We start from the raw sequence: 6,049 nt of genomic DNA, 5'->3' as shown, positions 1-6,049 counted from the left end.
ACCTGAGCCTCCCCTGGCACTATTTCAGGACATGTCCTCTCCTTCTCTCACCTGAGAGTGGGGAGCAGAGCCCAACCCCCAGCCTGGCTCCAGCCTCCTCTCAGGGAGCTGCAGAGAGCAATGAGGTCTCCCTCAGCCTCCTCTTCTCCAGCCTGAACACCCCCAGCTCCCTCAGCTGCTCCTCCCCAGCCCTGTTCCCCAGACCCTTCCCCAGCTCTGTTGCCTTTCTCTGGCCCTGCTCCAGCTCCTCAATGTCCTCCTTACAGTGAGAGGCCCAGAACTGAACCCAGGATCCAAGGTGTGACCTCACCAGTACCAAATACAGAGGCACAGTCCCTGCCCTGCTCCTGCTGCCCACAGCATTGCTGCTCCAGGCCAGGCTGCTGCTGCCCTTCTTGGCCAGCTGGGCACAGCCTGGGTCATGTTCAGATGGCTGCAGCAGGGCAGGGAAGTGATGCTGCTTTCTCTCAACAGACCCAGCAAAGGTCTATTCCACAAATAGAAAGGCTCAGGGCCTTGAGCAACCTGCTCTGGTAGAAGGTGTCCCTGCCGGTGTTTGGAGCAAGGGGCAGGGTGATGTAGGAGGTGATGGACACCTCCTTGACACACAGCCGCTGTTTCTGTGGTCTTTGCAGTTTCTCATGGCCTGGGTCAGGGCAATCCCAGACACTGGCCCAGGCTGGACAAGGACTGGTTGGAGAGCAGCCCTGAAGAAAAGGCCTTGGGGGTGCTGGGGGAGGAGAAGCTCAACAGGAGCCAGCAGTGAGCACTTGCAGCCCAGAGAGCCAAGCAGAGCCTGGGCTGCAGCAAGAGAAGTGTGGCCAGCAGGGGAGGGAGGGGATTCTGCCCCTCTGCTCCACTCTGCTGAGACCACAGATGCAGCTCTGGGTCCAGGTCTGGAGCCTCTGTGCCAGGAAGGAGCTGGAGGTGCTGGAAGGTGTCCAGAGAAGGGCCACGAGGAGGAGCAGAGGGCTGGAGCTGCTCTGCTCTGGAGACAGCCTGAGAGAGTTGGGGTTGTGCAGGCTGGAGAGGACAAGGCTCCAGGGAGACCTTCTTGTGGCCTTCCAGGATCTGCTGGGGAGGGACTTCTGAGGGTGTCAGGGAGTGATAGGACTGGGGGGGATGGAGCAAAACTAGAAGTGGGGAGATTCAGTTTGGATGTCAGGAAGAGGTTCTTCCCCATGAGGGTGGTGAGAGGCTGGCACAGGTTGCCCAGGGAGGTGTTTGCAGCCAGGCTGGCTGTGGCTGTGAGCAAGCTGCTGTAGTGTGAGGTGTCCCTGCCCATGGCAGGGGGGTTGGAACTGGCTGAGCCTTGAGGTCCCTTCCAACCCTGACACTTCTGTGGTTCTGTTTACCCTCTAAGTCTGGCCAGCAGCCTGCAGGGACACCCTTATGGCCACTCCTGGTGAGATGCTGCCAGCCCAGGGCTGCAGACTGCACTTTCCTATTCCTACCTGCTGGAGGTACTTAGCAGCTCATCTGGATTGCCTCTTTCTCCTGTTCTCTGGCCAAAGGAACCTCTTTATTTCCAGTCCTGGGGGCCCAGGGGAGCATCCCCTTGTCTTCCTAATTTGTTTTAGGTCGCTCTTTGCCAAGTGCCCTCTAGCCTCGGGTGTGTTTAAATGGGCTGCCAACAGCCCCTCTGGCTGGAGACGGGATCCTGGTGTCAGCACAGCAGCCTCAGCCCCGGGCTGGCACCGGGAGGGTGACTGCCTCTGACCAGTGTCTTGTTAACAGATGCCTTGAGGAAATGCAGAGAGCAGGAAGCTGACCCACAGCGTGGAGCTGCAAACACCTTCCTGCTCTGATCTACTTCAGAGCATCCCCTGCCTGGTTTGAGCCAGCCCAGGCACTGTGGCTCAGAGCATTCCGACAGAAGGAGCCCTGCTGGCTCCACCAGACACAGGAGCAAGCCTTTGGCTCCTGCCCCCCACAAGAAGCAATCAGCGGGGGTGGGGGGGCTCCCAGAGCAAGCCAAAAGGGTCCAAGCTGGTGCATATAGAAGCCCCGGGGTCTGGCAGGCTGGGAGCTGCTTTCCCAGCCCTCCTCCTGCAGATGCTGTCATTGTGAGCTGGGATGTGCAGCCCTGCCCGCCGTGCTGGGTCCGAGGTCGCCGTGGTGCCACCCACCTTTCTCTTTGTCCAACCCTTTACATCCTTCCCTGCAGTCTCCTCCAGGAAGTCTCTCCTCGTTATGCAGCTCTCTGGTCCCTGTCAGGCTCCAGAGCACAGGGCTGCCTTCAGTTGACAAAATCGCCTCAGCCCTGGGAGGCTGCAGCCATCTCGAGAGAGGCTTTGCAGAGCCTCAGGATGGGCTCTGCCTCCCTTTCACACACAGAGCTCTCTGCTCCTGCTCACATCTCTCCACAGCCATCTCTGCCTCCTTGCTACCCTGCTTGTTCCCCAGCAGTGCTGGACTCAGGAGGTTCAATGAGGCCAAGTGCAAGGTGCTGCAATTGGGTAGGGCAACCTCTGTACCACTCCAGGCTGGGGGTGATGAGATCAAGAGCAGCCCTGCAGAGAAGGACTTGGAGGTGCTGGGGGGGGGGGGGAGAAGCTGGGCAGGAGCCAGCAATGGGCACTAGCAGCACAGAAGGCCAAGGGCAGCCTGGGCTGCATTCAAAGCAGTGTGACCAGAGCTGGAGAGAGAGGATCCTGCCCCTCTGCTCTGCTCTGTGAGACCTCACCTGCAGGGCCGGGTCCTGATAGGGGACCCCCAACACTAGAAGGACCTGGAGCTGATGGAGAGGGTCCAGAGGAGACCATGAAGATGATCTGTAGCACCTCTGCTATGGGCTGTTCAGCCTGGAGAAGAAAAGGCTCCAGGGAGACCTCAGAGCTGCCTTCCAGTACCTGAAGAGGCTCCAGAAGAGCTGAGACAGTTCAGAAGGGGCTGTGGGGATAGGCTGAGGGGCAATGGTTTGGAACTGGAGCAGGGCAGATTCAGGTTGGACATCAGGAGGAAGGCACAGTGAGGATGGGGAGACACTGGAACAGGCTGCCCAGGAAGGTAGTGGAGGCCCCATCCCAGCAGACATTCAAGGTCAAAGCTGATGCCCTGAGCAGCCTGCTCTGGTTGGAGATGTCCCTGCTGCCTGCAGGGGAGTTGGGCAAGATGACCTTGGAAGGTCCCTCCCAGTCTGCTGTGCTCTCTGAGTCTGATTCTGTCACTGTACCCAGGTGAGCCTCTTCTGGATGTCACCTCATTTGTGACAGGGGTGCTGAGCTTCCCAGTACAGTGCTGAGCAAGGTTCTCCACTGCAATGCACCACTGGTAGGAAGCAGTGAAGCTGGGGGACAATGAGCTCTGCTCTGCATGGGTGAAAGAAATCTCTGCTGGTGGGGCAGGACCAAGCTGTGCACCTGGGTGTCTCTGCTGCCCCTGGGATCTTTGTCAGAGCAGCCTGGAAGCTTGTGAGGAAATGATCTTCCCTTCAGCACTGCCCCTGAGGGCATTCAGCAGGACATCAGCTGCTCCAGGCAGCACTTTGGAGCAGCTGAAGCAGCTTCTCCCTCCTGGAGGCCCTAGAGAAGAGCTGACCTCGTTCCAGGTGGAAGTGCCTCACCAAGCTAAAATTAGGTGTTCCAAAATCCCTGCCCTTGCCCTGTGGCCCCAAAAGGACTCCTGAGGCCCAGCACTTGTGGCAGCAGCCAACACGGAGCCCCCCAAGGAAGGGAAGCCTTAAGTTCCTCCTTCCTACCATGGAGCAATCCTCCACACAGCCCCAGCTCTGCACCTCCTGCTGGTCTGCAGCACGGGATGGAGCAGGCAGGTGTGCAAACAGCCCAGGCCAGTGCCCAGCAGTGGGTTCAGCCCAGGGGCTGTGCAGCCTGCCCGTGAGGTGGGAAGGGACCAGCCCTGCTACGGCAGGCAGGGCTGCAGCCCCGGACCACTGCTCTCCCCCCTGGGTAACTCACTGCTGGCTTCCTGGCTCCGTGTCCTCAGCTGTTCCTCTGGTGTGCTGCTAGCCTCCACACGGGGCAAAACCAGGCTCTCAGAGGCTTCCATAAGCTCAGGCTACTTTACTTTAGCACATTGTCTACGAGCTCGAAGCCTCCAGGCTGAGGCCTTCTACAGAACACCTCCCGAGGTACGGAGCAGAGCAAGGTGCAGGAGTGGTCCAGCCCTCCAGCCACCACATTTGTCTTGGCTGAGGACAAGGTTTATGTCAGGCTGGGTGCCACCAGGCTGGTGCCTGTGTCAGCAGGCCCTGGGAGGGATGCTTTGCTCACAGCTTTGTGAGGACACAGCTCCTAATTGCAGCTCTGCTGTGCTAGCATTCCCAGGGGTTCCCAGCCAAGCCTTCAGCACCAACCCCTGGCTTCTAGGAGCTTCCCTTCTCAAACCTTTGCTCCTCTTCTTCCAGTGCTAGTGAAAAGCCAGAGGGGATAGGGCAGAGCAGAGCACTCAGTGTCTTCATCAACCACTTCTGAAACATTCTACATGCTGGAACCATGCACCCCCAGATGCCAATTCCTCTCTTCTTCACCACATGAAACCAGATTTGTTCCCTTACAGACCACTTTCCACCCCTCTTCTTTCTCAAATTCTAGCCCTATAGTCCACAAGCAAATCAGAGAATCTCAGAATGGTTTGGTTGGAAAAGGCCTCTGAGATCATCCAGTCCAACCAGCAACCCAACCCCACCATGGACACCAAACCATGGCCCCAGGTGCCATGGCCACAGGGTTCCTGAACACCTCCAGCCATGGGGACTCCACCACCCCTCTGGGCAGCCTGTGCCAATCCCTGACCACTCTGGCAGCAAAGTCATTTTTCCTCCTCTCCAACCTGAGCCTCCCCTGGCACAATTTCAGGACATTTCCTCTCCTTCTCTCACCTGAGAGTGGGGAGCAGAGCCCAGCCCCCAGCTCACTGCAGGCTCCTCTCAGGGAGCTGCAGAGAGCAATGAGGTCTCCCTCAGCCTCCTCTTCTCCACACTGAACACCCCCAGCTCCCTCAACTGCTCCTCCCCAGCTCTCTTCTCCAGACCCTTCCCCAGCTCTGTTGCCCTCTCTGGCCTTGCTCCATCCTGGGACTCCTTCAGAAAGAGAATTGATGGAGGAGAGCTGGACAAAGACCTGGTCCCAGGTCCTGCCTGGCAAGGGGTGCCCCCTCCCATCCCTTCCTCAGGCTCCTGCTGAGTGGTTGGGTGATGAAGGCTCTCAGCCTCCTTCCAGGCAGTCACAGCCAAGTCTCACCAGGATGCTGAGCATTTCACTCAGCATGTCCTGGGCAACTCTTGCCCTCTACCCCTTGGACCCAGCCCTTACTATTGCTGGTGGGTAACAGCCAGGCCTTGTGACCTTGGGGAAGGTTCTCACTGCCCAGAAGGATGGTGAGGCAGAAAGCTTCCTGTCAGTGCTGCTGGGCTGCTTGAGGTGCTCAGCACCACATCAGCCAGGTCCAGTTCAGACACAACTCCTTGCCCCACAGGGATAGGCCTCTGTTACCAGGTCACTAAACTATTCCTAAGGCCATCTGTGGGTTGACCTCCCTGGCTGCTGCCCAGGACTTGGCAGCAGATGACTCCCAGAACCAAGGTCTCCCCTCCCATCAGAGCTGTTCCCACTCCTCATCCCTGCTCCCTGTCCCACTGTTGGTGGATGCTTGCAGGTAGCTCATCCCTTGCAGGTAGCTCATCCCTTGCAGGTAGCTCATCCCCCTCCTGCCCTTCCCAGTCCACCAGGGGAAGTTGAAGCTGGAGGTGAGGAGAAAGTTCTTCCCAGAGAGAGTTGTTGGCCATTGGGATGTGCTGCCCAGGGAGGTGGTGGAGTCACCATCCCTGGAGGTGTTCCAGAGGGGATTGGATGTGGCACTTGGTGCCATGGTTCAGTAGTCATGAGGCCTTGGGTGACAGGCTGGACTTGAGGATCTTTGAGGTCTTTTCCCATCTTATTGATTCTATGATTCTCTCTTCTCCAGCTTCTGCCTGCACACCAGGACCAGCACTGCCTGTACTGTCCCCAGTGAGCTTTGTGGGCCAGCCTTAGCTTGCTTCACCACCTGCTCCCTCTCACCATGTGCCTCAGAAAACCCTTGGCCCAAA

Source organism: Melanerpes formicivorus, unplaced genomic scaffold, assembly GCF_026170545.1.
Source record: "Melanerpes formicivorus ecotype bairdi unplaced genomic scaffold, bMelFor1.0.p_v2 SCAF_91, whole genome shotgun sequence".
Taxonomy (NCBI): domain Eukaryota; kingdom Metazoa; phylum Chordata; class Aves; order Piciformes; family Picidae; genus Melanerpes; species Melanerpes formicivorus.
This window is presented reverse-complemented; position numbering follows the sequence as displayed.